The sequence below is a fragment of the Pseudorasbora parva genome, chromosome 23, assembly GCF_024679245.1.
Source record: "Pseudorasbora parva isolate DD20220531a chromosome 23, ASM2467924v1, whole genome shotgun sequence".
NCBI classification, from domain to species: Eukaryota; Metazoa; Chordata; class Actinopteri; order Cypriniformes; family Gobionidae; genus Pseudorasbora; species Pseudorasbora parva.
Window position 1 is genome coordinate 13448034 of NC_090194.1, and position 10289 is coordinate 13458322.

Genomic DNA, 10289 nt, shown 5'->3' on the forward strand with positions numbered 1-10289 from the left:
TATGGTACCTTTCATTATTAAAGGTGTCATGAACTGGCTTTAAAAAAAAGTATACTGTTGTCTGAGGTCAATTTATGACGTTTGTGTTGTTTTCACATTCAAAAACATCATAACTAATAAGTAATAGGCTATTTTTTTTACACTTGTTTGGAAGTTCTCTCGTGAACTCTGGATTTTGATGGACATTGGATAAGACTTGCATATTTAATGAGCTCCGCTCCCTTGTCAGTTCACATGAGGAAGAGATTGTTTTGAAAGCGGCAAACGGAATGATTCTCTCACAGGCCTCTAAAAGTGATTGATAAGAATATTATTTTTTTTACTTGGCCCGTTCGATCCCTGGATATAAGCGCGAAACGCACATACACACGTGCCACACACGTGTTCACTATTTAAGATTCACCACCAGCTGACAGGCTTACGTTTTGGTAGCCCGTCTGGAAAACACTTAGCCCCGGAATGCTGGGCTTTGCGAGCCCTGGCCCACAACGTTACATATCTGAGTCTGATCCTGAAACGCAACGAACCAACAAATAAAGTATTCTCCACCCTGTGACAGCGTGCTAAGGTATTTTCTAGACAACTACACATAATCAAAATGATCTGTAACGATGCAATACTATCACATATAAAAAACACGTTTTACTCACATAAATGTGTTGCACCATTTCTGTCGGATCCAAAAGCATTGTGTTTTAATCTCAATATGTTATGAACAATTTCTTTGCTGGGAAAAATTATAATAATCATTTCTCTTACCATTGTTTATGAGGTGTGTGGGAGGTGTCTATCTCGTCCAGACCCTTGAGTTCCTCTGGGCGTGGCCTTGAATTTCACATGTAAAACTGATTAAAAAATCTGAAAAGGAGGACATGACATAGTCACATATATTTTTAATGATTTTCTAATCAGAATGGCACTGGGAAATGATGTGCCTGTCACATTTAGAAGACATGCCCATTGAGACAGCTACTGGTTTATGCCAACTATGACCATGTGACTAGATTATGGAAAGAGTACATTTGCCCTGAAAAACAGAAATAAGCATGGAGGGCCAGCCAATGGAAGACCTTGTGACTGTCATGAGCAGCAGAGAAGGACACACCGCAGAGACAGAGGAGGAAGGCTCTCCATTTAATATCATTCTTAAGAATGGTAAACACTGGGTTCAAGCTTTGGAGTCTTCACAACCAATTGGATTCAGAGTTCAAATCATCCACAGGGACAAATGTGATCCTCTAATAAAGTGACAGGCTGAAACTCAGCCATGTCACATTTAACAGTAACACTTTAAAACTTCATTAGTTAACATGAATTTAGAATAAACTACTTCTACAGTATTTATTAGTCTCAGTTAATGATAATTTTAACATTTATCAATACATTATTATATTAAACATTGTATTTGTTAACATTAGTTAATGCACTATGAACTAACGTGAACAATGAATGACTATTTTTATACTAACATTAGCTAACATTAACTAACATTAACAAAGATAAATACATACTGCAACAAAAAAAATTTTGCATAAAGAAAATGATGCCTATTTTAGGACCATTAAGATTTTTTCCAATGATTATTCAAATTAGATTTTACTATGGAATTACTGGAATGCAGTTTTTCTCAATGAAAAAAAAAGGTCAATAAAATCAATTTAAATTAGCCTACATTAAGATAACGTATCAATCCAGCATGCATTATGTATAAATATGACTGATGGATAAATACACACACACACACACACACACACACACACACACAAGTCTCACTGATGCACGTGAGGAGCGAATGCTGGCCCATGTGGTCTGATCAAACAGACGAGCTACTGTAGTTCAATTGCTCAAGAAATGAATGCTGGTTTCCGATAGAAAAGTGTCAAAATACTGCATCGCAGTTTGTTGCGTATGGGGTGAGCATCAGAACTACCACGTAAGCATCAGAACTGGACCATGGAGCAATGGAAAGAAGGTGGCCTGGTCTGACGAATCATGTTTTTTTTTTTTTTTACATCATGTGGATGGCCAGATCCGTGTGCGTCGCTTTCCTGGGGAACACATAGCTGCACTATGGTAAGAAGGCAAGCTGGCAGTGTGATGCTTTGGGCAATGTTCTGCTGGGAGACCTTAGGTCCTACCATCTATGTGGATGTTACACATACCACATACATAAGCATTGTTGCAGACTATGGAAACATTATTCCTTGGTTACTGTGGCCTCTTTCAGCAGTATAATGCGTCCTGCCACAAAAAAAAAAATGGTTCAGGAATGGTTTGAGGAGCATGACAAATGTGAGGCTTTGACTTGGCCTCCAAATACCCAGGTCTCAATCAAATAAAGCATCCGTGGATCCAATGTGAGCCCAATCCATGGAGGCCCACCCTTTTTCGTATTAATTTCTTATATAATCTAATAATTTAATATATACTTTTTATGTTTGTTCATGTATGACCTGGACATGTTCATGAGATTCATCTGTTTTGAAGTAATTAACCATTTTTGTCTCCAATTAGCTATGTCACACATGAGTCCTTACAGAAGTCCACAAGGGTGTTATTAATATGTTCAAAACATCTGATTGTCTTTTTTTACTCCATTGAACTTGCCAGATGTATTCCTACACTATATGTGTTGGCATTTGTCTGTTTAACAACAAATATGTGAACAAACCAGTTAACAAGTTTAATTCAGCCTGCATTCTCGGTTAATTGCAGTTGTCAAGTGGTCAACTGGGAGCTCATTGAACACTTTACTGCCTGTAAGACACATCCACACCCAAAGCCGTTTCTGAAAATACATCATAATATACGTCACAGCAAGGAGACAAATAGGATCAATTCCGAATGAATCAATTTAGTTTCACATACTTTCAAACTGCCCATCATTATTGATGACTGTGAAATGGAATAAGACCCGAGGCCTGAATAAGCTATTCAACCTAGTCACCTTTAGCTTTAGTAACCTGGCCTACTGACATTGACCTACCTCTCCAGGCTCTCTCCAGCTAATCTAAATGTGTTCAAAACTACAATGCCGATTCTTGTTTAAAAATGACACATTCACTAAGGGCATTTAGTAATGGCGTTACTAAGAGGAAATATCTATAAGTTTCCTATATCAAATCCATCCCTGAACTGAAGCACCATGCATGCACGAATAGCGCAATCTAACTTGCTTAGCATGACACAGCACTCTTGCTGGATTTACCAAAAGCCGCTGAAGGGGATTTGCTGCCAGCATGCGGTCATTCAGTGTAACGCGCACCACCGGGTCAAATACCGGTAAACAGTACACACATTCACACAGTTTACTGCTGAATGAATGATGCATTATGCAGTGGGACAAACCAATAGCATTATCCTAGAATATTCTAAATCCTAAATATCCTAGATTCATTTTTCTATTTTATAATTTGGTCACATCAGCTTAACCAATTTTTAAAAATGAGTCGTAAAATCACTATTACACTATTTTCACGGTTGCTATATCTTTTTTAACTATTCTGACTTATGGTTTTCTTAATAATGAAAAAAAGTCCCATAGACCTTCATTGAGGGGGTTACAATGTTAACATGTGAACGTTAATCCATGCAAACAACATGCTAAATAATGCTAACAACATTTTAAAACATGTTAAATCATGTTAACAATGCGATAAAACATGCTAGTTCCTGCTCGCATCGTGCTAAAAACATGGTTAGCATCATATTAAATCATGCTAGCAAATGCTAATTAATTCTAACATGTTAAAATATGCCAGCAGCTACCAACATGTTAATAATGCTAACAGCATGCTAATTTGTGATAAGAAAGAAATTACAGTATTTTACACCTCACTGGGAATAACAGTCAATTGTATTATGGTTACTTTTCTTAAAATAAGACATCCTTGATGATATAAGCAGCCTTCAAATGCATCATCCGAAGGATGCAGTTAACCCTAATAAAAAATGCTAAATCATACTAACAACATGCTAATTAATGCTAGTAATGTGTTAACACGTTAACAACATGGTAATTCATGCTAGCCGAGGAAACACATGATAACAACATGTTAATTATGATAGCAGCGTGCTAAATCGTACTATCAACAACATGCAAATTCGTGCTGATGACTGCTAGCATTGTTGTTTGTGTAAAAACATGTAAGCAAAAGCATGCTGGTTTATGCTAAAATAAACAATTGTATTATGGTTATTTTTCTTTAAAAAGACATCCTTGATGATATAGGCAGCCTTCAAATGCAACATATTCTTAAGAAAGCAGTTAGTGGTAGTAAAACATGCTAAATCATACTAGCAACATGCTTATTAATGCTAGCAACGTGTGTTAACTCGTTAACAACATGGTTATTAATGGCTATGGTATATAAATTCATGCTAACAATGACTGCTAGCATTGTTAATTCCTTGTTTGTGTAAAAACGTGTAAGCAAAAAAATGTTATTATGCTAAAATAAGATAAATCGTGCAGGCAACATGAAACAAACCTTATCAAAATCATGCTAGAACGGTGTGTGTTCCTTTGCTGTCCCAAACTTCAATTTAAACAATTCAATTCAAACTTTAAGCTTGTCAAAGTTGTTTCAAACTTTCAGACCAGGCCTTTTCAAGCCAACTTCTAAGTTTGTCATGCTTTACTTATCTAGCAGGATATATGAGAACTTGAGTAGCTTTTGACCTAAATATTAAAAAACTATATCAGGACATAACTCTTTTTTTTCTTTTTCTCTTTTCTTTTCTTTTCTTTTCTTTTCTTTTCAATGTGATGATCTACCTCATTCGTGTCTTGATATGGCCTTGACACGGTGTAAAGCTCCCCCTAGTGGTGTACATGTTGTGTTACTATCCTGGTGTTCCTAGAGGTGATCATACATATTTTTTTACGGTCTATGGTTCATACATTATACTTCAACACTATTATTGATTTCACTGCACTGACACCATATGAGTGAGAACTGAGCTGAGCTGGCCGATGACGTTACTGCATGTTCTCGGTAGAACTGCTGTATAGATTAAATGAACTAATTTAATAATTGATTATCTCTAACGGAACTGAAGAATCAACACTGAACTGACTTTAGCTGCACAATGACCTAGCTGAAATACCTCAAATAATAATCTTTTTTTTATCGTGGCAAATGCCAAATGTTGAAAATGCTTTATGAAGGTAAATTATTCGTGTAACATCTGAATCGGGATATGGCCATACGGAAACGGAAACATAACACGACACTAGATGGCGACAAGTGCATGTCCGCCTAGACATTTAATACCAAGGCTACATTTATTTGATGCAGACAGTTTTAGTATACAGTAACAACAGTAATATTGTAAAATATTCTTACATTTTTATCATACTTAACTTTTTTTTATTTTAATATACTTTAAAACATTATGATGACTGATGAAAAATTACACCACTAGATGGCTTTAAGTGAGTGTCTTTTGAATTTTATTTTATACAAATTCACACCAAGACTGCATTTATTTGATCAAAAATACAGTAAAAAAAGAAAAGAAAAAACCCTAATATTTTAAAATATTATTAGCCTATTACAATTTAAAGTAAATGTTTTTTTAATGTAATATATTTTAAAATAGGCTACATTTAACCCTGTAAGATGTCAAAGCTAATTTTCAGCATCATTACTCCAGCCTTCTTTAGTGGCAGGTTTTTCCAGTTACATACCCACCCACCACCCCACATTTACATTAGCATTTATATTTTTTTCAGGACCTAAAATACATGTCTGAGAGAATCTCTCTTAAATGCTTCTTATTGAGGGGATTTATTTACTCTCTGGTCACCCTTACCTTTTCAAATAAGTTTAGAAAGGGATTGGCAGGCCCTGTTGCTCTTTGTTGGTCATATTCTAAATAACTTGTACTTTCTCCCCTTTATTTAACTATCACTGGCATCACGCTGATGGCTTTATTTACACCGCCTATACAACTGGCTACATTAAGCTTTGCAGATTAAAAAATTATAGAACATTTGCAATTCTAGAAAGATATATAGATAAGATATATATCGTAACACATCTCAATGCACCTAAAGACTCTTTTTAAAGTACAGATAGCTGATATTTTGCATCTAGATTATACACGAGGTGTATACGTCAGATCAAATATTTCTAGTGGCTGTTCTGCGTTAAGCTTTGAGTTTTGTGTGATCCTCAGACGTCAAGCATTTCACAGTGTTTGGACAGCCTCGGTTGTTCTGTAAAGAGAGTTTCCTGGTCTCGGAGCCTTTTGTGCTTTGCTCTTTGCCCCGGGGGGAGGTTCTGCGCCGTCTGTGGGGGAGGGCGCGCTCCACGTAACAAAGAGCTCTTCTGCGTCACACCGAGGTGTCCAACCACAGCTAGAAGATACAGGCTTCCTTTGCATATACTGTACACAGCTCAGGGAATACGGCTGTAAACCTACATAAAACTGCTAGTTGGAACATATCCTGGTTTTTATAGGTTTACAGGTTTCCAGCACCATGATTTACAGTCACATTTGATGTAAGTGAGTAGAATAAGTGGTTTATACACTTACCACCACTGGGAGACATACCGGAGAGTCCATGGTATAAATAGCTGTCCTCCAGTCTCTCTGTTCGTGCTCGCTTCGGCAGCACATATACTAAAATTGGAACGATACAGAGAAGATTAGCATGGCCCCTGCGCAAGGATGACACGCAAATTCGTGAAGCGTTCCTCATTTTTATTAATTATGAATTATTAATGATTAATTTACTGTAAATATTCATATTTTGTAGTGTATCTGGTGAAAAAAACTGTGCTTGAGCGTGCAGTACGCATGACGACCGCACGATGGCGCCATTGCATTGGCAGTCTCGCGCTACAGCGTCTCACTCGCTCACAGCAGAATTTACACTTTCGACTCGGGATCAAAGAAGTAACAAGAACAGAAACGGTTTGCTTTCAAGCTGAAAGAATGTTGTAATTATTAGCAATGATTGCATTTACAATACTGATTGTTTATTTTATCTTATCTTAATCTGACAGTTGTCGGGGAGAGAATCGTTTCAACCCACTGGGCAACGGCTCCGACCACAGTTTAATAGTTCCTAAAATTAAAGTTAAAAATACGAATCATTTGGATTTCTCTGATGTATTGAACATTGCTGTAGTGACTTTGAAAATTTAGACAATATAACTTATTACTGATATCTTGAAAGCATCAATACATGTTATGGTTGTCTGTCAAATATATAGTTGTAGTTTTTTCTGAAGCTCGATATGCTATTCTGATACAAATATATAACTGATTCTTGAGTAAAGGGACAAAACATGTTTTAGATCTTTTTAAAAAAAAACTAACACTGCTAAATTTGTATTTTCGTTGACAAAGGTCTCAGAATCGTATAAGGGAACAGGCTTATTTCTAAATATTTTTGTCTAAAAATGTATATTTATTCAATTTATAACTTAATTTGTGTCAACTTTAACATTAAATCTATCCAAACACATTGTAAAATTATCAGTTGCAGTATGTAATATTGGTGTTTAGTAAAGGAGCATTTGTCATAAAAGAAGTTCTCTGTTTTTGTGGTTTTCACACTATTATGAACAACCCTGTTCCCAAATTCTTTAATTTTGCTTCCTCTTAATATTAAACATATATGACCATATATACTTAGCTTATTAAGACATAATATTATGCAGTACTATTTTTAAAAATATTTACACAAAACATTGAAAAAAGATTAAGTAATTTCTCTCAAAATTAATAAAAACCTTCACCTGATGGTGTTAAATATACTGACAGAGTTGACATGTATAGTATATGTAAATAGAATCAGGAAACAATATTAGCCTCTTAAGATCTGGGACAATTTTTGGGATTTCTGCTTTTGCGTTTGTCTGTGTCATGTTGTATGCAAGATTTATTCAAATGGATCTGAAGGGAGGACCCACCCACCACCTCACCCCCAGAACATACAGCGGTATAAATGCAATGCCATTAAATTCATTTAATATGTTAAAAAAGCCCAAACAGTCTGGCTTACAGCGCCTGAGTTACACACTTTCAAAATGAATTTATAACAACAAAAAATCTTAGATTTTTTATTAGAGGAGATCACAGTTTAGACAACCTATATTTACATGTTAATCACTTTTAGCAGTGTTTTATGTAACTTCAAAGGGCTTCCTGTAAAATGACCAGCATTTTGAACTTAGACCACCGTATGCTGATAGCTTTTCAATGTGGGTAGGTTGTACCCAGTTGTAGCTGCCTTAAAGGGTTAGTTCACCCAAAAATGAAATTTCTTTCATTAATGACTCACCCCAATGTCGTTCCACACCCGTAAGACCTCCGTTCATCCTTGGAACACAGTTTAAGATATCTTAGATTTAGTCAGAGGGCTTTCTGTCCATTGAATGTAAGTGTATGCCCACTTGCTGTCCACGTCCAGAAGGTAATGAAAACATCTTAAAAGTAGTCCATATGTGACATCAGTTGGTTAGTTAGACTCTTTTGAAGCATCAACATTCTTCTCTTCCGTGTTCCTCAAATATAGAATCAAACGGTCATGATTCAAGATTCGGATCGCGTGTCAAACTGGCAAGCTGCTGAAATCACGTGACATTGTCGAAATGAACCATTTGATTCTTTATTTGAGGTTTAAATAAAGCTGGACAGCTGTGATGGACAGCAAGTGGGCATACACTTACATTCAAAGGACAGAAAGCCCTCTGACTAAATCTAAAATATCTTAAACTGTGTTTCGAGGATGAATGGAGGTCTTACGGGTGTGGAAAGACATTGGGGTGAGTCATTAATGAAAGAAATTTCATTTTTTGGGTGAACTAACCCTTTAATAAACATACCAAAAATGGCCAGATTTATCCAACAACTATTTACAGAAACTATTACACTGCGATGACGGAGCTGACATGACATTAAAGCTGAGACCGCAGAGACTTCAATATTTTTAAAAATATTTTTTAAAAATCTGTAACTTCCAGGACTATGTGCTCTACTGTGAGATTCACAATGAGCAGGAAATAATAAGTGCTCCCCGGAGTTAAAGCTGCCCATGGCACTGCCTTATTTATTCAGAATTATAAGAAATCCTGACGAAGCTGATGCAAAAGGACACAAATTTAATAGCCAGTTTTAATGGAAAATATAATTTAAGATTTACTTTTTGTATAGTTTGATATTGTAAAGATCTCAGCCTTTTAATGTAATAGTGTATTTTTTTAATTTGTTGCATTTTTAAACACATTGTTTGATAGTTTTATATTGTGACCTCATGGTGAGGACCAGTTAAATTACATGTGTTTCCAAGTATAGATGTGTTTTAAAAAATAATAATAAATAAGTTATTTAAAAGTATAAGCAATGAATGTCCAGAGTATACACATTTCCTTTAGATGTAACTTTTTAAGTATTTTTATTTTGTTGATATTACTTTTTAACATAAATACGGCTTTTGTTTTTAGGACATGTTGCATTCGGTTGTGTCCCTTATCAATCAGTGGAATACTGTAGGCTGCATACTAATATTTTATTTAAAAAATAAAATATACCAGATATTAGCAGCAAGGGATTAAAACATGAAGTGCTGGAGCGTTGACTGCTGATAATGAGCTATTGGCATTCATCCTAGTAGAAAAGTAAAACACTAGTTTAAGAAATTGATCCGCACACTAGAGACAAAAAGCTTTTTTTAAATAGGCCTAAATTAGCATGCACATTTGGGCCTAACTAACATTTGCATATACGCACATTATCACCTCAGTGAGTGAATGTGCATTTATTGCAATTAATTCAACCAAAGCAACCTATGTCCTGTATAGTATTTTTCTAAAGTTAAGTCAGAGGACTTTCCTAAAACACTATAGCCAAATAAATATATTGCCTTGTTCTCTCTCTCTCTCTGAAAGTCATACGATTTCCCTGCAGTTTTTGGCCATTTTGAAGAGCGTAACAAATAATTTAAAGTATGAATATAGTGGTTTTACAAAATGTTCTTAATTTCTTGAAGGCGATTGACAATTATTTCAACAGAGGAGGATCGAAGCAGACGTTTGCGATAAAATCGTGCTCGTGCATCATTTTCATTTAACATCGAGGAGCAAATATTTACAAATATGTAAGTTTAAGCAACTGTGTGCAAGTTTTTACCTTTCAGAATCATTTTAATGGGACGCTGACTTCTGACAAGGCGAGTGGCGTATGTTTCTTTCCAAAGCTCTTTTCTATAGTCTGTTGAGCGGAGGGATATTCCCCCCCACACACACACACACACCCATCCCACAACCCCCCCC

At 35.7% G+C, this 10289-nt stretch overlaps 1 long non-coding RNA gene and 1 other non-coding gene across 2 annotated transcripts; one reads left to right on the forward strand and one right to left on the reverse strand.

The window, feature by feature from the left end:
- Window positions 1-759: 759 nt before the first annotated feature.
- Window positions 760-10208, reverse strand: LOC137062858 (uncharacterized). The gene is made up of 3 exons (XR_010901297.1): window positions 10147-10208; window positions 6544-6630; window positions 760-858 (listed from the first exon to the last, which is right to left on the reverse strand). It is a non-coding gene; the product is annotated as an uncharacterized lncRNA (long non-coding RNA).
- Window positions 6607-6713, forward strand: LOC137063215 (U6 spliceosomal RNA). The gene has a single exon (XR_010901353.1). It is a non-coding gene; the product is annotated as a U6 spliceosomal RNA (small nuclear RNA).
- Window positions 10209-10289: the final 81 nt, after the last annotated feature.